We start from the raw sequence: 25348 nt of genomic DNA on the forward strand, positions 1-25348 counted from the left end.
AAAACACTGAGAAAATAAATAAATAAGGCAGGTGGGGGGAAAGCCTGTGGGAGTGGGGATGGAGAAGTGGTAGAGGGGGGAGGGAAGGAACAGCGAGGACAGAGAGGTGCTAGACTCTGGAGCAAGCGGTGTGCTAAGCACAGCAAGAAAAGGATTAACAAAGAAAAGCACCTGCTCCAGAAAAAAGCAAGAGGAACCCCCCCCCCAAAAAAACCCAGAATGAAATAAAAACAACTGGCCGTGGCTGCTGAGCTGAGCAGGAGGACTCTCTCTCTCTATCTCAACTCAGAGAACAGATTTAAAAGCAGCAGCCACCAAAAGCAAAAAAAGGTGAGGGGAAGGGGGGTCTGGGTTAGGGAAATGGGCCATAGAGGAGGGGAAGGGGCAGAGAGGGGGGAAGAGGAGGGGGCCCAGAGGAGGGGGGAAGGGGCAGAGAGAGACACACACACTCACTCACTCAGGGGGGGGGAAGCAGCAGAACAAACACACAGCAGAACCAACACACACCAGGGGGGAAAAGGTTTAAAGCAGGGGAGAGAAGAGGTGGGGAGAGAGAGAAACAAGCAGAAGGGAATAGGGGATTGGGAACAAAAACGCAGCAGTCTGCCAAGCAGACTCTCACCACACCAGCAGCACCAACAACAGCAGGCCAGAAGGAAGCCAAGCAGCAACTGATTTTGCTAGGCCAGAGCCTTGGCCTCTGATTTGAAACTCGCTCCTTTGGATTTGAAACTCCCTCCTTTGGGAGCCCCCACCTTGCCCTCCCCCCTGTCCAATAGGGTGCCAGTTCTCGAGGTCTAGCACAGTGCACAGCCCACCAGAGAGCTAGACTCATCTGGTCAATCAGGGAAGCAAGAGCTCAGCCTATGAAATCAAGGAACACAAGTCACACAAAATAGAGGGCAACATCTAAAATGGCCTCTAGAACCTTTGAACAGGCTCGAACAGGCTCAAACCGAACCTGGCTCAGTCGGTTCAAACTCGGACTGGCATTGTCAGTGCAATGCCCTGTTTGATCTGAGTTCAAACCAAACCAGTTCAAATTCAAACCGGTTCGAATTTAAACTGGTTTGCACATCCCTAATGTACAGGACATGACCACAGCTCTCTGCAGGTAAGTAACTATCTTTCACATGCAGAGCAGCGAATGAAAGATGATAGCATTCCTGAAGCCTACCAGCAAAACTCCAGCAAAGATGGGATTTGAGCTCCTATGTAATATTTTCTAATCTAGGTCCACCTATAATACTCTAGCACAGTTGATGGCTAAATGACAGCCTGCAGGCTGGATCTGATGCTGTTCCTGCCTCTCTAATCAAACTTCAGAGCTCCATGCTCAGCATTTTATCTGATTTCCCCATCTGTGGGTGATTATCTCACAGCCAGGGGAGGAGCAGCAGGTATGGAGATGATAGGAAATTCTCCTGGCCAGAGATAAGCAACAACAGAAAGCATTTGCCCCTTACAGCCCAATTTGCCATATGAGAGAAGAGCTGCAGGGCAGCTCCTTCCCTGACTGTGAGTTTCAGAGTAGCTTTTGAAGGAGGGGAATGAAGGTGAGTGAAGTGCGATTACAGAAGTGTGAAGAACTGAGCAAACTGCAGGCAAGTTGGAAGATGAGGAAGTGTGCTGGTGAAGTCTTGTAGGGCTCTTAGTGGAATGTACTCATTTCACATTATACCAAGCTGAACTGGAATGCCTAGAAAGAGTTCATAAAGGACATGGCAAACAGCCTAAATCTGCATTGGGGGAGTGTCATTATTATTTTATGGCAGATTGACATATTGTAGTAATAGTTTTATTATTAGCAAATAATCTAAAGTCTAGAAATCTAATTGGATTTTTGAAAATACATTTTCAAAAAAACCTTTGACAGAAAATAAATCACATCATCATATACTCCATTAGTTAGCAAAATGTTCTTTTTTTCTTCAAGTCTGGTGTCCAGCTATAGCCCTATCTATCTATCTATCTATCTATCTATCTATCTATCTATCTATCTATCTACTGCCTGGTATATACATCTCTAGGTGGTGCACACAATCCAAATTATAATATAAAAACAAAAACAAACAATTAAAACACTTTCACAGAATAAAAACAATTAAAAACAATTCAGAGTGAAACAATTAAAATAATGCCACTGGATAAAAACAATTAAACAGTTTAAAATTTATTTTAATTAAAAGCCTGAGAAAACAGATGTGTCTTTTTAAAAGCAATCAGAGATCGAGACTGTCTTATTTTGACAGAGAGTGCATTCCAAAGCCTTGGGGCAGCCACTGAGAAGGCCCAGTCCTAAGTCACCCCTGGACGAGCCAGTAGGAACTGTAACTGAATCTCCCCAGATGATCTTAATAGGCAGCCGGGTTCCTGACAAGGAAGGCAGTCTCTTAAGTACCCTGGACATAAGCCATTCAGGGCTTTATAGGTAATGACCAGCATTTTGTATTTCACTTGGAAACATATCGGCAGCCAGTGCAATTCTTTCAGAATCGGAGTTCCATGGTCCCTTCATGTTGTCCTGGAGACCAACCTGGCTGCTGCATTCTGTACCAGTTGTAGTTTCCGAACTATGTACAAATTAACTGACAGATAAATGCAGTGCTACAGTTGTTTTGGCCCAGCCTGCTGTAGCTGAGAGGGGAATTTGGTGACAGTGACTTCAGCTATAAATAATCCCTGGAACAGATTCTGACAATTCTGGAAGCAATACAAATTCTTCGTGACCTAAAATGAGGAGAAGGATTGCTTCTACAACAATCATCTGCCTGCCTCAAACCTTCCCCTGAGCGTCTTATAGTTCATGCCATGGTGCCTTCATAATGGCTTTAATTAGCTCATTGGGGATTTGAAAAGAATAGTATATATAAAAAAGGCATGGTATATTTCCCATATTACACATTTAAACCTCATATTCACAAAGGAAGAAATGTTTATCGGGGTTGCATTCTGAAACACATGTCCACAGAACATAGGAGAAAATAGGTATAATACTCCTCTTCGATATATAATTGCTATAAAAGGGATTTTATGGATCTTTTCCTCTTCCCTCTTCCTGAGCTTGGTTTAACACAGGTCTGCACAACAACAACTGAGACACCAAGCCAAATTTAGCCCATAAATCATGTATTGTAGCTGGCTCCTCTGTTTTGAGACAGGCAACCATCTTGTTTATTATTTATTTAGTTTTCTATGTAAACTACAACTCCCATCATCCCCAGGCACACTCATTTGTGCCTGGGGATGGTGATGATGGGCATTGTTGTTCATGTGTAACTATGAACGATATGGAATAATATGGTACAGCTGCCAAGGATGGTTAATAGGCTAATCTTAAATATTAAAATAAATTAATATTAAATATAAAATTGGGTGTCCACACCCTACAAGTACAACTTACTTGTACAGCTTACTTATCCCCTAGTGGATCACATGAAAATATATTGGGTAGCAGGACTGAAGAGGACTCTCTCTGTTAATTCTTATAATTCCTGTGTTATAGGATGGTTTTCATCTTAGAAAGTTTGGAGGAAGTGAAGGAAAAGGATAATAGTGCTGGTTGGGGGTCTGGATGGAGTGGGTAGGCTTGCATATAAATATTTATTAGCTTCACTATTCAAGGTAGTCATCACTTGTTAGCTCAAACATGGAGGATGGTTTGCTTGTTATTTGAGATAGGAAGTTCACGCAGCTTGTGACAAATAATGCTGAACACTGCTCATCAGTTATATCTGGTGGCCTACAAAGAGCTTGGTAACCCCCACTGCATCCCCATTTTGTGCTTATCTGGGCCTGCAAGTTACTTGGTGCATCAAACACATGGTAAGATATAATACAAGATCAAGGAGCTTTGTCTGGATTGCTGGGTTGTACATTGCACAGACCAACACAAAGAGGCAACTTTCTTGCATCAGCTTTATCTTAATGGTATCATGTCCTTCTGGTACATATCCTGGCTGAAATCCTGGCTTCTGAATTATTGGTGCAACAGGAGAAGCACCAGTGTAGCTCTAATGCTTCTGAAGAATTCCAGACTAATATGCACCAGTGAGTGTGTGTGTCTGTGTTTCAATGACCTCCCCTTCCCCTAAAATCACGCTGTGTCACCTGAAAATATGTTTCTGAGGGCTGCACAGCCCTCAGGGATTATATTTCTGGGTGGCTCAGAATGCTTCTTGGGGAAGGGGAGGTCATAAAATTTTCCTTCACTGCTAAGCCAGCAAAAGAGCTGAGTTAGTTGAACTTTTCAGAAGCACTGATGCTTCTCCCATTACACTGCTTCAGTCGTCAGGATGTCAGTCAATGAGGCAGTTCACACGAGCAGTCCTATCCGGGCACAAGTAGCCCTACCCAGGTCAGGCTGCTTGTGGGGAGCACCAGGAACAAGCCTGATGCCAGCACTGCCCCACCCGGTAGCCTGAGGTTTTTCCCCAGACTATTACCCAAGTAGAAGCCAAAAAGAGGAAGGGGGTGATCTGGAGAGGGGAGAGTAGGAACGATCCTGCCTTCCCATGCCCACCTCAGCCCCAAAACATAGGTCATGTGAACGACCTTAATGTATTGTTCTCCTAGAAGTCTCCTGTGTGAATTCTGATGTCAAATATTCACTGAATCTCCACTGAATATTCCATTAATGGGTATAAATATTTAATATGGAAGACATTGAGCCCATTCTCACAATTGGAGAATGGGCTTGGTTGGGGTGAAAGGAGGGAGCCACAAAAAGTGTAGTACCATGTTTTGTTTTGTTTGTTTATTTATTTTTTTATTTGCATTTCTATCCTGCTCTTCCTCCAAGGAGCCCAAAGTGATGTACATAGTTATGTTTATCCTTACAACAACCCTGTGAGGTAAGTTAGGCTGAGAGATAAGTGGCTGGCCCAGAGAGTCACCCAGTGAGCTTCATGGCTGAATGGGGATTTGAACTCGGGTCTTCCCTGTCCCAGTCCACCACTCTAACCACGATGCCATGCTGGATGGCTGATTTGGCCGCCATCTTCTTCTGGTAGCAGGGAGGGAGCAGCGAGGTTGGGAGGTTGGGAGGTCCCCCGAGCTTCCATAATGCACCGCATGAATGTGCAGTGCTTATTGGGAGCCTCCTGATGCCAGTCGGGAGGCTACTTGGGTGTAGGTGCCACATGAAGCTGCATAGCACCGACACATGAGCATTTAGCTCACTTTTTGGGTGCCCTCACACCCCAAACCGAGACTAAGCATCAGGCTTCCTAAGTGGACTTGCCGCCGTGCTGCTGCTGGGAGCTGTGCCCCTCCCAGTGGTACACATCCACACGGAAAACTGGGCTGGGCTTCCTTAGCCTGGTTTTCGGTGCACGTGTGACTAGCATCCAAACTCTTATCAGTCCACTCCCAGTTATATTTTGTTCTGATCATTTACCTAAACAAAAAATAACAAGCAATTACACTTGTACCAAAGGTGATCAAATTTATTTCATTTTATCAGCTAGATATTTTGCACAATCTGATATGCCCTATTTTGAGCGGATGTTAATATAAGCACAGGGAAAAGACATGAAAAGGAATTCTGATCAAATTTTATGTCCCAGTTGGCAGAGCTAAATCATACAATCCATTTGGGCATCAAGATTACCATAAACGAATGCCTACAGTCAGAACCCCCAAATCCATATTTTAAACATTGAAGTAAATAGCCTGGTTTCTACATGTATTAAGCACATACCAGCTCCTTTTATGATGATTTACTCAGAATTCTTAATCTCATTATGAATTTAGCTTTCACTCTAAGCTCTCATTCAGGATAAATATATCTCCTCACTGACTGTATGCCTGGTTTAACGGAATGGTAAGTTGCTGAGCTTCTTCATTCTGTTTGCAGCGTTGTCAGTTTGTAACACAGTGAGGGTGATTCTCACGGCCAGCCAAAACTGGGCTAGAGGAGCCCAGCCCGGTTTTGGCGGGTCGTGTGCTGTAACGGGAGCTGTGTGGCTCCTAGCAGCAGGCTCGGTTAAATGCCATTTTTCTGATCGTGTGTCTGCTGCGGCTGCTTGCAGCCACGGCAGACACACTCTAGGAGGGGGTGCACCAGGAATGCTTGCAGCCACGGCAGACACACTCTAGGAGGGGGTGCACCGGGGGGGCAAGGTGTCCCATGGCAGTGCTTCCCGTCGCCCAATCCCTTGAGCTGCCGGGTGAAGTGCAGGCAGATGGCAGGAGAACTGCTGCTCAACTGCACCACTGATCCGCCTGTGCAGGGAACCCCCTCGGATCATCTGCAAGGAAGGTAAGGTAAACCCTCCTTCCCGACAGTTAAGCCCTCCTCACTGATTGTGAGGAGAAGAGCTTCAGTAAGTCCACTGAACACAGAGATTCCGGGGTGAAATTTGTTGTACCCATTCAGAGCACAAATGTATAGGAACCATAGGAACAGAAGAAACTGCCTTTTACCGAATCAGACTGTATGTCCATCTAGTTCAGGATTATCTACCTTGACTGGCAGCAGCTCTCCCAGCTTTCAGGCAAAAATCTTTCCTAGCCCTATCTGAGAATGCCAGGGATTGAACTCAGGACTCTCGGCATGCACAGCTGATGCTGTACCACTGAGCTACAGCCTTATTCATGTCTGGTGGATGTGGATAAACCATATGAGAAAATTCTCTGATGTTTATCCTTGGGAAGAATACTGGAATTCTTTTTGAATTGCCATTTCTTCTCGGGAGAGTAGAAATGGCAAATTTAAATTCCTCATTCAAATGTAATCCTCCTCAGATTTAAAATTCTCATTCAAGGAACTGTGGCATTCTCCTTCAGATTTCACTTTTTTTGGAAATGTTGGGCTGAAGAACAGTTTAAATCCCCAAACCATTTACAGATGTGGAGTGTGATTACCTTCCTTGAAGCCTGAGAACATAGGAAGCTGCCATATAGTGAATCAGACCATTGGTCTATCTAGCTCAGTATTGTCTTCACTGACTGGGAGCGGCTTCTCCAAGGTTGCAGGCAGGAATCTCTCTCACTCCTATCTTGGAGAAGCCAGGGAGGGAACTTGAAAACCTTCTGCTCTTCCCAAAGCGGCTCTATCCCCTGAGGGAAATACCTTACAGTGCTCACACTTCTAGTCTCCCATTCATATGCAACCAGGGTGGACCCTGCTTCTCTAAGGGGACAAGTCATGTTTGCTACCACAAGACATTGAAATGAAAATGGCTGCATATGTCCAGGACGTCATTCTGCACTTGAATGATGAAATCCAGGTTACAAAACCCATGCCCACTTTAAGGAGGGCCAGGAAAGATGTGAAACATAACACAATGTGGTATCCCTTTAGAAGAGTGCAATATAAGAATGGAAATAATTGTGCACACTCAGGACATTGTTATATGAGGAGAAAGCAAGGCTTCTCAAACAATGTAATAAATTAAAATAACGAGCATTTTCACATTGATATTTATAGCAAGCAAGCAAGCTAGGCTTCTACCTGTTTCGTGAGCTAATATAGGGTTGCATATAATGTTCTTTTATTTTGATATAAAGTTTTGATTTTGAAGCTGAAAATATGGGGGTTGGGAGGGGCTGACATATTTTTGAAAAGCCACAGAATGGTCACAATATTCATGCTTGTTCACTATGGTGCATTTCACATCCCTTCCTTTGCATTAGCCTCATATATTTTGATAGAGTATCTTCTTTACTTGGTTTTGTTTCTTACAATTAGAAACTGACTAGAAGTGGCTAAACTCCAACAGCAGCCTTTATAGTCTGATAGTCACCTTTTACCTAAATTTGTCTGAAAGGAAGAAAAATTATGTAGTGAATGTTGTGAAAGATGAAAAATTCCGGAGGAGGAGGAAGAGGAGGAGGAGGAGGAGGAAGAGGGGTAGTGCAGGCACAAATAATTGATTATTTAATACCAAGACTGACAGGTGAAAACTGGCTTATTTCCAGCCAGGAATATAGAAAAATGTCTGAAACTGAAGACACTCCTTGGACCATCATTCCCCCCCGCCCCCCATGTGGAGGAATCTGCCCTTTGCCTTCATGAAAACTGGTAACAGCATGATTCTTTTGCTCCCCTTTTATATTTTTGGAATGGATGGGCATACAGTTATGAAATCTGGAATCCATGAAGTATGAATTGGCAGGACTCTGGTCAATGCCCTGATTTTTGGTGATTTTTTAAAAAAAAAGAAATAAAAAATGGCTATAAATGGTGAAATCTGGCTTGTTTCAACCCAGAACGTTACAAAACATTCTGGATCTGAAGCCCTTCCTTGGATCATCATTTTAAAAAAAAATCAGATTCAGATTTTACTGATTTTTACCAATTTGGGTGTAATTTCAGATACAATCTGAATTTTGAAATATGAATTTAATTATTTGTGGTTCTCTGCTAATTGAAACCTGTTGTTTTTCTGATAGATCTGCTATATCAGTATAGTTATTGCCCTGTGGAGAAGAGAACCTGAATGGCAGATGAGAATATTAGGGATGTGCATGAAACTGAATTCCATGTACAGCAGGATCCTATGTGGGTTTTGTGGAAGGTTAAAATTTGTTAAAAACTGCCCGCTCACCCATTTCTTTTGTGGGTTGGGTGGTAGGTAGCACACATCATACCCTACCATACAACCCACTTTGGTGTCCCTAGGAGCACAATGAGGTGTTTCAAATTTCCTCATTCAAATTTCCTAGGAACACAATGAGATGTTTCAAATTTCCTCATTGTTCCCTATGACTGGAACAAACTGCACACAGAATTCGCACACAAGGTTGAGATTGCAAGTTGCAATGCATTTTGCAACTCTGCCTTGAAAAACACTGCAGAAGCACACAGTAAAAGGGAATCTGTCCCTCCCAACACAGAACAAATATTTCAAACACAGTTCACAAATGTCCAAAAAAGAACCACTGATCCAGAATCTACTGCCAGCCACAGTGTGTGCGTGGCAGTAACATCATTGGCACAAGTAACTCTATCACACAGAATTATGACTCTTTACTTCCTAACATTGCAACAGCTGCCACAGCAACTCCCTTAGTAGCAAGCAGCATAGCCATACACTCAACTAGAGCTACTTCAGCCACATTTTTGACTGAGTATACCTTGCAATGATTGCAGATCGCATAGGAAACCAGAACAGTGCGCGAAGCACAAGTTTGAGGCTGGGAACTTGGGATAGATTGGGAATTCTGTTGGTGTACTGTCCACTCTGCTGCCGAACTGACTCCCTGACTGAGCTGGTCGTGGAGTTGGTGTTCGAGTCTCCTAGACTTGTGGTGCTGGGAGACTTCAAGATTCACTTTGGGACTGGCTTGTCTGGTGCAGCTCAGGAGTTCATAGCGGCCATGACAACTATGGACCTATTCCAATTAGTTTCTGAACCAACTCATTTTGCCGGCCACACACTCAATTTGGTCTTTTGTTCGGATCAGGGTAGTGTTCCATGGGTGGGGGATCCGGTGGTTTCCCCATTGTCATGGATGGACCACTACCTGGTTAAGGTTGGTATCACAGCAATCCACCCCTACAGGGGTGATGGAACTATTAGGATGGTCCGTCCGAAAAGGCTGCTGGACCCAATAGGATTTCAAAAGGCCTTGGAGGATTTTGACATCGGTGTGGCTGGTGATTCTGTTGATGCCCTGGTGAGAACCTGGAACAGGGAACTCATCAGGGCAGTAGACATGATTGCTTCTAAGTGTCCCTTCTGACCTGCTGCAAAAATGGTCCCTTGGTATACTGTGGAATTGCGGGGGCTGAAGTGGTTGGGTAGGCGACTAGAGTGCAAGTGGAGGAGAACTTGGTTCGAATCTGACAGGATTCAGCATGTGACCCATTTGAGGACTTATGCGGTGGCAGTGCACACAGTGAAAAAGAGATTCTGGCCTGCGTGCATTGTGGCTGCAGGTTCACGCTCGGCGGAGCTATCCCGGGTTGTGAGTTTGGTTTCTGCTCCTTCTACTTCCAATCAGTCCCCGGAGTTGCTCTGCCGTGATGCCTTTAATGGGTTATTTGCAGATAAGATCTCCAGTATTAATCTCCTGTAATCCCTTTTGCAGTATTAGATTGGATCAGTTTCAATTTGTGACTCCTGAGGATGTTGACAAGCTGCTTGGGGCAGTGCGGCCTACCACCTGTTCTCTGGATCCTTGTCCGACTTGGCTGCTTCTATCTAGCAGGGAGATTGTTGGAGGTAGCCTAGTTAATATCATAAATGCATCACTGAGGGAGGGTAGGGTGCCTCCTTGTTTGAAGGAGGCAATGGTCAGACCACTCATAAAGAAGCCTTCCCTGGACCCCTTAGGGATGGATAATTACAGGTAAATCTCCAATCTCCCTTGGTTGGGCAAGGTGATTGAGAGGGTGGTGGCCAATCAGCTCCAGGCAGTCTTGGAGGAAACTGATTATCTAAACCCATTTCAAAGTGGCTTTAGAGCTGTCTATGGGGTTGAGACAGCCTTGGCCTGATGGATGTCCTTTACCGGGGAATCAACAGAGAGAGTGTGACTCTGCTGGTTATTCTGGATCTTTCGGCGGCGTTCAATACTATCGACCATGCTATCCTTCTGGATCGCCTGGGGGAGTTGGGGATGGGGGCACTGATTTGCAGTGGTTCCGCTCCTATCTCTCAGGTAGATTCCAGATGGTGGAGCTTGGTGACAGTTGCTCCTCAAAATGGGAGCTGTTATATGGAGTCTATCAGGGCTCCATTCTGTCACCAATGCTTTTTAATATCTACATGAAACCACTGGGTGAGGTCATCAGGAGATTTGGTGCTGGGTGTTATCATTCATTCATTCATTCATTCATTCGATTTCTATACCACCCTTCCAAAAATGGTTCAGGGTGGTTTACACAGAGAAATATAAATAAATAAGATGGATCCCTGTCCCCAAAGGGCTCACAATCTAAAAAGAAACGTAAGATAGACACCAGCAACAGTCACTGGAGGTACTGTGCTGGGGGTGGATAGGGCCAGTTACTCTCCCCCTGCTAAATAAAGAGTATCACCATGTTAAAAGGTGCCTCTTTGCCAAGTTAGTAAGGGTTTAGTAATCAAGATGGCTCCCTGTCCCCAAAGGGCTCACAATTTAAAAAGAAACACCAGCAACAGTCTCTGGAGGTACTGTGCTGGGGGTGGATAGGGCCAGTTACTCTCCCCCTGCTAAATAAAGAGTATCACCACGTTAAAAGGTGCCTCTTTGCCAAGTTAGTAGGGGTTTAGTCATCAGTATGCTGATGACATGCAAATCTACTTCTTTTCATCTTCAGGAAATGGCACTCAATGGACCGGGTCTCACAATCAGTGAGACCCGGTTTGGGACAGTGAGCGGGAAGAGTGGGCTAAGCCCGCTCTCCCCGCTCACAAGCGGGCAGGGAGCCCTGGGCAGCCGGATCAGCTGCCTACACGATGGCCGGCTCCATGATGGAGCCAGCGGGGGGTGGGGGAAGTGGGGGCCGTGCGGCCCCCGCAACCCCCAGTATGCCCTGCGCAAGTGCGCAGGGCATATTTGGGAGACCCCTGGAGCCAGGAGGTGGTTTTCACCTCCCGGCCGGGGGTATACTTCTGAGTAGGCGTGGCACAAAGGCGTGGCATGGCGCAGCTTCTCACGATCCTAAAAAGCAGGTTTGCTGGAGCGCTCGCTCAGCAAACCTGCTTTTTGGCAGGAGTTCTCGAGTGGGTTAGCCGCTCAAGAACCACCGGGCTCGGCTGTGAGCCTGGTGGTTCTTACGGTCAACAAAAATCGGGCTAGCCACTGCTAGCCCAATTTTTGTTGATCGTGAGAATTGCCCCATTCTCTAAATGCCCCTACAGGCAGTAATTGTCTGGATGAGAGATAACAAATTGAAGCGGAATGCAAGCAAGACGGAAGGAGCGGGTGCACAGCTTGGGAGTACTCCTGGACCCAAGCCTCACCCTGGTATCTCAGGTGGAAGCCATGGCCAGGAGTGCTTTCTATCAGCTTCGGCTGATTCGACAGCTGCACCCATTCCTTGAAGAGGATGACTTCAAAACCGTTGTGCATCAGCTGGTAACCTCCCAGCTTGACTATTGCAATGTGCTCTATGTGGGGTTGCCTTTTTATGTAGTCCAGAAACTTCAGTTAGTTCAGAATGCGGCAGCCAGATTTATCTCTGGGGCAACCCGGAGAGACCATATTTTGCCTATTTTGAAACAGTTACACTGGCTGCTGATTCGTTTCTGAGCATAATACAGTGGTCCCTCGACTTACGAAGTACTCGACATCCGAAGATTTCGACATACGAACGACAAAAAATACCGGAAGTCGTTGCCGGTTTAGATGCGGTTTCCTCGACCTACGAATGTTTCCGGACCTCCGTGGATGTGCTTTTCGACTTACGAAAATTCTGACCTACGAACGTGTGTTCGGAACGGATTATCTTCGTAAGTCGAGGGACCACTGTACAAAGTGCTTGTTATTACCTTTAAAGCCCTGAATGGCTTGTGTCTGAGTTATCTTAGAGAGTGCCATCTTCTACATGATCCCCACCACACGTTAAGGTCATCTGAGGAGGTCTGTCTCCAGTTACCACTGGTTCGTTTGGTGGTGACTCAGAGGCGGGCCTTCTCTGTAGCTGCTCCTGGGCTGTGGAATGCACTCCCAGGAGAAATCTGCAATCTTTGTTGACCTTCAGGAGAGCCCTTAAAACCTATCTGTTTTGCCTGGCCTTCCAGGGTTTTTAATTAGTTTTAATATTTTAACCTGGTTTTCAGGATTTTAATTGTTCTGATTGTTTAATTGTTTTTATGATGTTTTAATTAATTGATATTTATATTTATTTTTTAATTGTAAACCACCCTGAGCCATTTTGGAAAAGCGGTATAACAATCAAATACATACATACATACATACATACAAGTTAGTCTCAAGGCCAGACATGCAGCTCATCACAGCAATCACCAAGAAATATCTCACACACACACCTGCCCCTGTCTATTTCTCGCCACCACACCATCTCACAAATAAACCAACCACAACTCAAGGCTCCCATGTTCTGCCTTTGTCAGTTTGAGATCCAACAAAACCAGATAGTTATAGCAGCAATAGCACAGCATATTATTATATTCAGGATTAAGAAAAGAAAACCACAAAATAAAACCTTACTTCCTCCTCCCTTGATGTATCCTCTTCAAGACAGGCATAAGGGCTCCCTCTGCCTCGCTGTTCCTTTGAATACATTTTGTGTTTCCCACTTCCTCTGTCCCCTGTGTCAATGAGGGCACAGTTGCCCATGATAACACTTGATTTGTTTGCTAACAAGCCAACCAAGAAGCAAGGAGATTGCAAGCCAACCAGAAGTCAATGCCAGAAAATCAACCAGCAAGAGAATAAAAAATGGCATTCAAAATGTTTTAATTGAAGTGAGGTTGTTTTGTTTCAAGATTGAAGCAGGCCCTTTATTTAGAGGGTATTTTGTTTCCACTTGAAATACTCAAAATGGCCCATTTCAAGTTAAAACGTGTCAACTTTGAAACATTTTGCACATCCCTAGCGAATATACCCAGGCAGGGATCCAAGCCTAGGATTTTCATTGAGTCCAAAATGATTCACCGTGATATGAACTATGCAGATATAACCTGTGACAGTTGTCCAGAGGCGTATTTAGGGAAAATAGCGCCTAGGGCAAGCACTGAAATTGCGTCCCCTGTCCAAACATCTAACACCCATCTTTCAGATAACTTTACCATAATATCAGCTGAAAAATACAGGTCAAGCTCATTAATCTTTTAAAATTTCAAAAACTATTTAGCAGTGGACATAGCTAGACCAAAAAATTCTGGAAAACTACAAATTTCAGTATGCTGGGGCTCATGAAATACCCAAATACTATATGGAGGTGTACTTGGAAAACTTAACAGAAGTGCCTGTCTAATTCTCTACTATGCATTGTAGCATCACTATTACATACGTTTTAAAAATAAATTGAGAATTTGGCTTTTCCCAGATACTCTGAAAATAATTAAAGGATACGCAGAGTAAACTGTGTCACTACTTGGAATATATTCTAGTATTTCAGAAAGACAGTTAAAATGAGAGAAAGAGAGCAAGAAACTCCCAGTGGGCCTTAATACTAAGGATTTCACACTGATTCAAAGACAAACTCACCATTTATAGCCATATTATTAAGACATCACATTTAACTCACTTATCATAAGAAGCAAAGTAAGAGCAAATGAATACAATCCTAGCTCATAAGCTTCAGCTCAGTATTCACTAGCCCTGATTTTCTATCCATAGTGCCTAACTGAATATGTGTACAGTGACGTATTATATTAAATTATTTTTTAAAAACCTGTAGCCCCTTTGGGGGGCTTCTTATAGACTGTGGGTGGGGGGTATGCAAAGGTTACCCCTCCCCCCACTGTCCTCTAGGGCCTCGCAGAGACCATTTGAGCATGTGTAGTGGCCATTTTTAAAAATAATTGTTTTTTTTTTAAATGGCCGCTGAAAACAAAATGGCCACCACGCATGCTCAAATGGCCTCTGTGAGGCCTGGCATGGCCTAGGGCCTCACAGAGGCCCTTTGAGCATGTGCACTGGCCATTTTGTTTTTGGTGGCCATTTTTTTAAAAAAAATAATTTTAAGAAATTGCGCCCCCCTTCAAGTGGCGCCCAGGGCACATACCCTGCCTGCCGTACCCTAGATACGCCCCTGCAGTTGTCTGTTCTTATTCTCAAGAGTAAACACTCATAGATGAAAGATCTATGAACGTCTACTTGTATGTCTGCATGGAGCCTAGTATGTTTAGCCTGGAGAAGAGGGGTCTAGGGGGACATATGTTAACTATCTTCAAACATCTGAAGGGCTGTTGCATAAAAGAAAAAAGCAGATATGTGCTCTGTTGCTCCTGAGGGGATGACGAGAACCAGTGGGTTGAGATTACCATATTCAGCCTAGATATTAGGAAGAACTCCCTAACTGTAAAACAGTGGAACCATCTGCCTCATGCCATGGTAGGCTCTCCTTTGCTGAAGGGTTTCAGAGTTTGAGAAGGAGGTTGTACTAAAAGATGTCCAAAGTCCCTCCAAACTCTAAAATTCTGTGAGTATTTGCACGGACAACTGTACAGATGTACAGCCTTTTCCTTGTGACTGGAAACTTTGCTTTTCTCAATTTCCCCATCATGTGGAGATTGGATCCCCCCAGCCCTATGGATGCTTGTGAGAGTTCGCCCATAATTAAATCCCATTAATCTGCTATGCATATCCTGTATCTTTTTCCAATTTGTTTGCCCTTGGTCAACATTGATTGAAACTTAGGGATGCTTTAGACACTATGCCTGACTTGTCCCTCCCAACAAACAATTAGGGATGTTAGCATGCAGGCTTCACTGCCCTTCCTTGTTCACTGTTATACTTTTTATAATCATATGGAGTGTGGTTTGACCAAACAGTTCAAATACTGTATTGTACTGTATTGTCCTATAAGCAGCCCTTAGAAAGATTCAGAATCCATTATTTGATTGGCTGTAGAGTGAATATATAATCCCAGTAGTTCTTCATGCATTGATGAACATCTTGCCATAATAACAATTGCTTGTTTTGTTTCCATCAAAACTTGTACCATTGCTTCTTCTCTACAGAACCAGCAAAAGTCACTGCAAATTTTGCCCTCACAAAATAGGGTGCAATTTCGAGCTATACTTTTGAGGGGGATTTCAAGAACCTCTGAGATGTTTTGAGGGATTCAGTTAGTGGCTATTGTCCAGACTAACGTTCCACGTATGCGCACCACATTTTTCTGTTGTGGGAAGGGGATTTATGACCCCTTTCCCTCTGCAGTCAGTTGGGGGACCCTCAGGGACATAGTTTTGGGAGGCACAGGCTGCTGCAGAGAGAAAGAAGAATTGTGAAAAAAATGTCCCTCCTCCCTTGCAGAAAGGAAAAACCTGGCACATCCATGGATATGGGTCTCATCCCATATCTGGAATGTATGTTTGGGAATACACTTCTTATTTCTAGAAGACATTTCTTATTTCAAAGCTATGAAGCAAAGAAATTCCTTTTTAATTTTCCTCTCCTCTGAGATGGGATGACAGACCTAAGCTGATTCAGCAGAGGAGAAATAATTTTGACACTTGCAGTTACCAGATGAGTTTTAATACAGGAATACACGCTCTCAAGGGAAATTTGCAAATGCCTGCAGATTCATAAGTCAATCCATACATATTTAAGAATTTCCAAGTATTAGAGCTTCATTTGCAAAAGGAAATAAAAAATGGGGGGGGGGATAACTTTAGGGAGATTCCAATAATTTTAGAATTCAATACAATCCCTCAAGCTAGCATAAAGCTACTTCATTATGAACAAATCCAATACATAGAATTAACTTATATTGATATTATGTTAGAAAGAAAATCAGTTCAGGGTTAAAAATTGCACAAATAGATCTGTGGCAAACTACTTTGAATCAAACAATCTGGAAGGCATGCAAAACATTCTACACATAGCTAGGCTGCTTAAATCCCATTGAAGTGAATGGGCATTAAGAACTGTAGCTGTGTGAAGGATTGCAGCCTTGGTTAATATGATGGAGAAAGGAATTGGGCAGCTGTTTATATGAAAATAAAAGGGCAGGATGTCATACTAAAGACACAGAGCAAAATTAGATGAAAGAGAGCAGGGGTGTAGCAAGGTTGGAGTGGACCCAGAGACAAGATTTTAAAATCCCCCCCCCACCATCCACACACACACTGAAGCTCAGCTCATGAAGTAAAGAATGAGGCTGAATAATGGTAACAAAAAGCATAGCAAAATTATATATATATAAACCTATGTGCCACAATAGAACATCATCCTAAATTATTTGTAAAAGGGTTTGTAAATTGTGGATGATGCAAGTCATTAAATGGTACTAGAGAAAGATATGCTGTTCCGGAAGCTCCAGGTCTTAACACTCACATCAGTTTCGGATGATGAATACAACTGAAGGAAGCCCGGGCGGGTGCATGGCTGGGTGGGGTGGGTGGGTTAGTCATGTGACTTGCCTCTGCCCCCACAAGGCCCCCAGACAGCTCTCCGCTTGTCTCCCCTTGCCCTATTATAGTTATGCCCCTGAAAGAGAGTTTTGCATAACAGATTCGGATAACTGATATTTGTTTTACATACATATTATTTTGATGGCAAAAGATACTACATAATTAAGGCCCAACAGAGTTTGTGTGGATTTTCTGAGGTAAGGGATGTGCTGCAGGCTTTTTGGGTGTGTCTCCGAGGACAGCTGGTCTTGTGTTAGCAAGCATGACTTGTCCCCTTAGCTAAGCAGGGTCAGCCCTGGTTGCATATGATTGGGAGACTTGATATGTGAACACTGTCAGATATTCCCCTCAGGGGATGGAGCCGCTCTGGGAAGAGCATCAGGTTCCAAGCTCTCTCCCTGGCATCTCCAAGATAGGGCTGAGAGAGATTCCTGCCTGCAAACTTGGAGAAGCCTCAGCCTCCTCTGTTCGTACGTTCCATTATGCCTCTCTTTATCATTATTAAGAAACTCATTTGTTTAGTTATTAATTGGTTGAAAAAATTAACACTGTGTTACATTTTCTTATTTGTTTTATGTTTTAAAAAAGAAATAATAAATGAATGAAATATCTCTCTATCTCTTAGACGTATCCATCGTTAATCCCATGCGTGGCAGCTTTCATGAGAGTTCGCAAGCCACAGGAGAGGAAAGCGATGGCGGTGGGGAACATAAGGCCAAAAGAGGATGGGGAGAGAAAGTGGAGGGGGAGGGGGGGAGAGAAGGCAGTGGCGGGGGAACTAGAGGCACAGATGCTCTGCACTTAGGCCAGCTAGTGTGTGTGTGTGTGTGTGTGTGTGTGTATAGAGAGAGAGAGAGAGAGAGAGAGAGAGAGAGAGAGAGAGAACCTGTGCACATGGATTTGACCCGATCTGACTTCAACAATTTTGGATTTGGTGATGCCATAGCATTGGATATTGGATCAAATTCGGAATTGGAATCTGCATTCCAACTTAAATTCTGATCTCCCTCCATAGTGATAAATAGGGAAATCGGGGGGCGGTTTCAAAAAAATCACTGGTTGATCCTAGAGCATTGTGCCACAAATGTGAGGAAGAAGGTCAGGGCCCCCTGTAGTGAATTTGAAGATAACTGGTAAATCCCCTGATTTGTGGTAAATTTTTGTAATTTTTATTTAAAAATTGCTAGAAATTGTGAAATTCCTTTTTTCAAGCTAGAACTTTATTAAAACTACTGAAACTGAAGACCCTCCTTGGACCATCTTTCCACCCCCATGTTGAAGAATCAGGCCATTGCCTTCCTGAAAAGGGGTAACGGGAGGCCTAGGCGTGGCCCGTGAACCTGCCTCCGGGGTGGGGCGGGGCGGCTTCTTTAAGTGTAAACGGAGCCGGTGCTCCATGCTGCTCAGCAGTCCCTGCAGTGAGGAATTGCCTCCACCACTCACCTAGCTCCCATGGAGGGGAGCCCCCCGCCTGTGGCCAGGTGAGTGGCAGAGGTGGTTCCCCGCCGCGGGGGCTGCTGGGCAGCATGGAGCAGTGGCTCCATTTACACTTAAAGAAGCCACCCGCTGCCCTACCCCCTGGTGGCACGTTCACGGGCCGCTCCTGCGGATGCCACTTTTGCCCCCCTTTTATATTTCTGTAACGGATGGGCATACAGCTATGAAATCTAACACATGAATCACACAATGGCAGGACTCAGTATTAATTTCTTCCAAAGCCATGGATCCATCCCCTGATTTTTGGTGAATTTTTGAAAAATTTCTTTTAAATAGCTAAAAAGGGTGAAATCTGGCTTGTTTCAAGACAGAACTTTACAAAAGGTAATGGATCTGAAGCCGCTCCTTGGATCATCATTCTACCCCCATGTGGAGGGGAAAGTACATTCTTTTGATTTTATATTAATTTTTTTCTTCCTCATCATAAGCAGTCCTTTTAAAAGGAATAAAAATGACTTTAACAATTTTTTAAAAAAAGATTAAAATGGAAAGTGAGAAATTCTTTGCAACCACAGAAACATTCAACATATTTTCACTTTTACTGCATGCTTTTTCAATGGGGAAGAAATTTTTTTAATATAAAACCTTTTCCCTCTGCATGGGGATGAAATCATGGTCCAAGGAGGGGCTTCACATCCAGAACTCTTTGTAATGTTCTGACTTGAAATAAGGCAGATTTCACCACTTTTAAAAATCCTGTTTAAAGAGTTAACCAGGATGGCTAAGCCCTGAAGAGCTGATTATGAGCATCCAGAATTTCTGGGCAATTCTGGTTAAACTGCTGTGGTTAAACTGCATTTGACCAGGATAGATAACCTCAGTCTGATCTGCAGGGGAATGCTGGGAGTACCATTGCAAGTGTGATATTGCACTCCATGGAACCATAGAGCAGCTCCACCACCAGAAGCAGTGCTGGTGGGCTGCAGAGTGGTTTGGAAGCCATGAATGTGTCTCTCACTTGGAATCTGCTAAGTATATGGCAACCCACCATATACACTGGCGAAATGTTGGAGGGCATAGGGGAGGAAGAGGAGCTTTACAAACAAAACTCACCACTACCCTGGACGTACTTTGAGTCTAACTCTGTAAAATGGTTTAGGTGGGTGGATTAGAATCCTAGGGGGTACTGACCACCTTAGACTCTGGTGGGATGAGACTTTTGCCTCTTTCCATTTCTGTTGGTGAACCATGGATTCAGAACTGTTTGTTGTAGATCAAAGTACTAGGATGGCAGGAGTCAGGCCTGTTCACACCATCATTTAAACCTAGGTTTAAGGTGGGTTGCCAACATTAGTGTGATTGTGTGAACTCGTGCCAAGGTGGGAATCTTGGGCCATAAACCTGTTGGGATATGCAACAGCTGCAGCCTAACTTGCTGTGTAGTTTGTATGTAATTGACTGTGAAGCTAGAGAGGGCATGATAGTTTCCTCTGTGTAGGCTGGGCTAGATGGGAGTTTCTACTCTCCTTTCCTGTTCCTCTGTGTGTGAGTCAGCAAGCTATGCAATGACCTCTAAGTGTTTGTCTAACAAGTAAAGTTCTCTTAAACCTTGCACTGGTGTTTGTTCTGAAAGCCACACAGACAGCTCACATTCTGTAACAAAACCATCTTGGCATGAGTTCATACAATCACTTCAATGTTTGTAACCCACATTAAACTTAGATTCAAATGATTGTGTGAATAAGTCTATTTAGTAGGTGGCTCAGGGGTTCATGAGCATTGCAACAAGAAGAATTAGAACCACTCTCTCCACATTTTGAATTAGTAACTGGGCTAATAAGCTACGTTTCTTTAATAAACATGTGGCTGGTTCAATCCCAGCTATTGGTGTCTAACCCTTTACTTTTTGCTCCCTGCAATTTAAAATTGGAATTACTACTCAAAAAAGATGCCAGCAATGCAAATGGTGCAATTCTGGCCCTAGTGAAGCCAGTACTGAACCTCCCCTTGATGTGAATGGAGTGGGATGGGATTGCAGCCATCGTGAAATTATAGCTTCAAGATTGTGGTATATATCAGGCTTGGTGCAGCTTGCAGCTGCTCTGCAGTTTTCAAGAATGTTTCCATCTCCACTTGGCTCCACATTGGAAATCATCAGCGCATGCTGTTTTATACAGGCTAACTGGCAGTGTGGTGAGAAGTGATCCTTGAAAGAAAAGGAGAATATTAACATGAAAGGGAAGAAAACATTGAAAAAATACCCAATCATCCAGCATGCCCAAATCTATTCAATTCCCCAATTAAAATATTAACATGCTTCCTTAATTTGTTGCCATTATTCCACTGCTGCATATATGAATCAATATAACCTTTCTCTCTCTCTCTCTCTCTCTCTCTCTCACTCACACACACACACACACACACACACACACACACACACACACACCCTGCTTCTTCTTCTTCTTCTATTTTTATCCTTCTCTCATCCAGCTGGAAACGGTAGTTTTGACAGCTTGGCTTCAGTTTAGAGACTTAGCAGTGAAGACCAAATGCTGTATCTCAGCAGGATGGAATTCACTGGGATTGCCAGAGTACGGACTTAAACTGGTTGAACAGTCTTACCCCCTTTCAAGGGAACCACGGGAACAGCAGTTCTGTAACGAACAGCTGTTCTGTGGATCTCTAACTGAATCCTCAGCACCTCATCAAACTACAAATCCCAGGATTCTTTAGGAGGAGTACTAACCACTGAACTGATGCAAATTGGATATAAATAAATACCTGCTGTCAGGCCCTGCCTCCGATGCCCGGGGAATCGGAGCACTCACTGAGCTCACCCATAGGCAGGTGTCCGATGTCCCTTCCCACTGCCTTTGGTGAGTGGTGGTGGGTCCTGTTCCATGCAGTCGTATGGTGAGCTTTGGTCTCAGAAGTGGTGGGGAGGGGTTAGTATTCATGCTGGCCCTCCCGCACTTGTCAGTGGGAGAGTTCACTCCCCTGCTCCCTGGGAGGCTTTAGGGCTGGCCAGCTACTATCCCTGCTGGCTTTCTCATCCTCAGCCACCTGTTCCTTAAATAATGCCTGCTGTATCCAGGGCAATCCTGGTGCATTCCCCCTGGCCCCTCACTCTGGGCCACGCTGTCAGCCTAGCTGCTTTCTCAGCAGCTTCCTGGGCAGCTGTTACCCTAAACCTTGCCCCCACTTCAGGTACTATCCCACCATGCCAAAGCAAGGGGGTGGGGCAGCCATCCTGTTGCATCCACCATGAGCCAGCCTGACAGGTCATGCCAGCCCAGCCCAGGGCGGTCCCTTCTCCGGCCCCCTTGCTCTCCCACTGGCTGAGAGGAGGGTCTGGCTGGCTCCTACCACAATCAGGCACCCTGCAGCTCCTACCTCTGCTGCTGTATTTATGGAGGTGCTCCGAAGGGACCACAAATACATGATCTGGAAAGAAGTGTGGAAATTTGCATTGCAACACCTGGAAGACTCATATGCCTATGGGTGTATTCTCACAATCAGGCACTGCTTTGCCCCTGAAAGTTAGGAGGCAAAGGCACACATGCTCCTGCGAAAGCTGGTAACGTGATTGTGTGCCACTTCCATTATTGGCTAGGCACCGTGCCCTACTGGACATTGAACCATGATCAGTGCTCTATGATCCAATCTATGGTGACTATCATGGTTGAATGTGTGACAGGGAGTAGAGCCCAGCCAACAGTGGATCTGGCACATGATCACTTTATCAGCTTTCATGGGAGCATGCTATGGGTGTGAACAGATCTGCTCTGGGTGGTTTGGTTCAAGTTTGAGTCGATTAGAACTGTCTGGTTCTAGTGTTTTGGTTCTAGAACTGGTTTGGTTGTAGTGCTGGTGGGGTCTAGGGGAGCTGCCATTGGCCTGCTGCCACAGAGGAGCCACGCTGCTGCCACACTATACAAGATAAGCTTCCACCTATCCCCTGCCTGCCATTTTTCAACCCAGTGATTGTATAGGGGAATCACTATAACTGGTCAAACCAGCAAGCACTAGAACTGGTCAAACCAGGCCCATTTTGGCTCAAACTCGGCCTGGAACCCTTTTTTGGAGGGCTGGTCCAGTTTGAGCTCAAAGTGGTCAAACCGAGTCAGTTCAATTCAAACCCAGTTCAAGCTCCAACCAGTTCGCACACCCCGACAGCATGCATGCCTCCACAACCTGACTTTTCGTGGTATAACTAACATCACCTGATCATAAGAACAAGTCCTGTTTTCTAGCAGTTTCTGAGGCTATTCTTACAACTGCTTGAAAGCAGGCTAAGGGAGCCCAGCCCGCTTTCGAGCGGATGTGTGCAGCACTGGGAGCCATGAGGGTCCCAGCTGCTAGCCCTGCTAAATCCCCCACCCCCTGTTAAACAGGGTTAGCGGAGCTAATGCTCTGCTAACCCCATTTGATTGGTTGTGAGTCACCACGGCTCCATGCTATGGCAACTCTCAAGGAGACCCCTGACCAGGAGGCTACAGCAAGCCTCCCAGCCTCGAGGGTCTCCCCAGAATGCCCTGTGCACTTGTGTGGGGCATCCTGGGACTTCCAAGGGCCAGGGGGGCCCTGATCCCCACCACCCCTACTGGCTTCGTGATGGAGCTCATAATCATGTGGGTGGCTGATCCAGCCACCCAGGGACGGCTACCCACACATGTGCGGGGAAAGCGGATTTGACCTGCTCTCCCCATTGAACCCCACCTGGCTCTCCACGTGGCTGGTGTGGAGAGCCTCTCCATCTTGGAGACATAGGTTGTAACCAGCAGGAGGGGGTTACAAGACCCTGCCCTTCTCAAAGATATTTAAGGCCTCTTTCCTGAATTTTTAGCTTTATTTTATTTGGAAAATTCAATCTCTAGCCTTTTATTCATAAAGAAATAAGGCAAATAATATGGGTATCAGTACCCAGTTGTTCCATAAGAAATGAACTTTTTGCCATTTCCCCAGTAGTGGTGAATGAGTACAAGGCACTGAGATGACTGCCAAGTGTTTGAGCACTTGCTATTTAATTAATTTTAATGTTATTACATTCATTTAATAAAGTAAATAGCTCCCATCATATCTGATTAGTCATATTTAGTGATTTTGCAGTTTTGCATTGACTTAAAGTGGGCTTCCGGGCTTTCCTTCCTCCACTGCAAACCATTCAACCATGTCTTTCAGCATCAGGATCATCAGGATCAACTTACTAGTCCACATGATTAGAAAAGGGACATGCCAGGAGTGAGTCTCTTCCGTGGACATCTCAGTGCCCTCCCAGAATGTCACATGGGAAGGGCCTTCATTTTCATTAAACTGTTTGGAGCCCCTATAGAATATCCACTGAATGAACAGCACCCCCTACCTAATATGATAAAGGGAGGACATGCTAGGAGGGTGTCAAAACATCATGATGGCCTCCACATACATTCTCAGTACATTGCCTTTTGAAGCACATAGGGTGGTAAGGTATCTGAACTAAGGTGTCCGAACCTATGCTTTCCACCCATCTATCATAAAACACTGAATTGAAAGAGTAAAGCTTGCACTACTACCGTAGTACCAAGTTAGTGTCATGCCACACAATTGATTGCAGGCACATTTTTCTCACTTCAGAAAGTGAGCTGCTGTGTGACATATATATTCTCCAAGTCATGCCAGAGATAATGCAGCAGCTCTTTGATTATTCTGCTCCTTTCCTTGAAGTAAACTAATTTGAGACTAGAATGGTTGAGTTGAGTGGAATGGGTCTTAGAACAGATGAACACAGCTGCCAAAGAACAATGTCTCTCTTATGTAGCGAACCAAATGCAAAGGAGTACAGAGTTCTTATACCATTCATAGATGGCATGTTGACAATTCCAGTTCCTCATGCAGGAGGGAGAAAAGACAGAATCCCTCACTAACATTCTTTAGCCTATTTTACCATTATAGGTAAGGAAGACATACTCCTTTGTATCTGACACTGAGAACTAAAAATGGGGTTAGACAAATAGATGTGGAGAAAGTCCATCAGCAACTATTATCATTGTAACTAAGTGGAACCTCTGTGGCCAGAAGGCAGTGTCACTGGATACCAATTATTGCTGGAGAAACAATGGGAGTTGACTCTGGCCTCATGCCCAGCTTGCGGGCCAACTGGAAGCATCTGGCTGACCAGTGTATGAACCAGTATTTTTATTGGACTAGATGGAACTTTGATCTGAATCCCCAGACAAAAACTACCACTTGGGAACAGCTGCACATAAACTAGGAAATAAATGGAGCCTTTCCACCTCCTGCATAGCTGTTTCTTTGGATTTTCTTGGATACTTGTTACTAGGGATGTGCAGAACGTGCCGTGCTCGGAACATTCTGACTTGAAATGGGCCATTTCAAGTGTTCCGAGCTTGGACCATGAAGGGCCTGTTCTGAGCTCAAAATGGAATGGTCCATTTAGAGTCAGAACATTCCAAGCATTCCGAGTGCCATTTTGGAATCTGAAATGCATGTGCAGAGGCCAGAAGAGCTCCAGTTTGGAATCCAAAATGGTGCTTGGAAAATTCTGAGTCAGAAAGGAGTTGTTCTGTCAGAACAACTGGCTCAACCGGTTGTTCTGAAGGAATGTTCCAGGGATTTACTATTCTGTTCCAAGTTCAAAATGAAATGCTAAATCTGTTCTGTGCACATCCTAAATGTTACCACTGTTTGATCATGGTTCTCTTGTTATTCTAGAGGTCATTATCAAGGATGCAAGAGTCTGAACAAAGGAACCTTTATATGCAAACGCTGTGCTCTACCACTAAGCCGCAGACCTTTCAGGGGAACGGAAAATCCAATGGAGAAGAAGAAGAAGGAAATCCAATGGAACAGAGTTTTTAAAAAGTGGTGTGTGTGTGTGTTCTATTCCTCAGCTGCATTTTTGACTTCAAACAAATTATTATGTTACCGGA

The 25348-nt window shown here is 44.5% G+C and overlaps 1 long non-coding RNA gene across 1 annotated transcript; it reads left to right on the plus strand.

Moving 5' to 3' along the window:
* Nucleotides 1-250: 250 nt before the first annotated feature.
* LOC128350449 (uncharacterized) lies at nucleotides 251-25348 on the plus strand. Its single transcript, XR_008319331.1, has 2 exons — nucleotides 251-330; nucleotides 25131-25348. It is a non-coding gene; the product is annotated as an uncharacterized LOC128350449 (long non-coding RNA).

The sequence above is a fragment of the Hemicordylus capensis genome, chromosome 3, assembly GCF_027244095.1.
Source record: "Hemicordylus capensis ecotype Gifberg chromosome 3, rHemCap1.1.pri, whole genome shotgun sequence".
Taxonomy (NCBI): Eukaryota; Metazoa; Chordata; class Lepidosauria; order Squamata; family Cordylidae; genus Hemicordylus; species Hemicordylus capensis.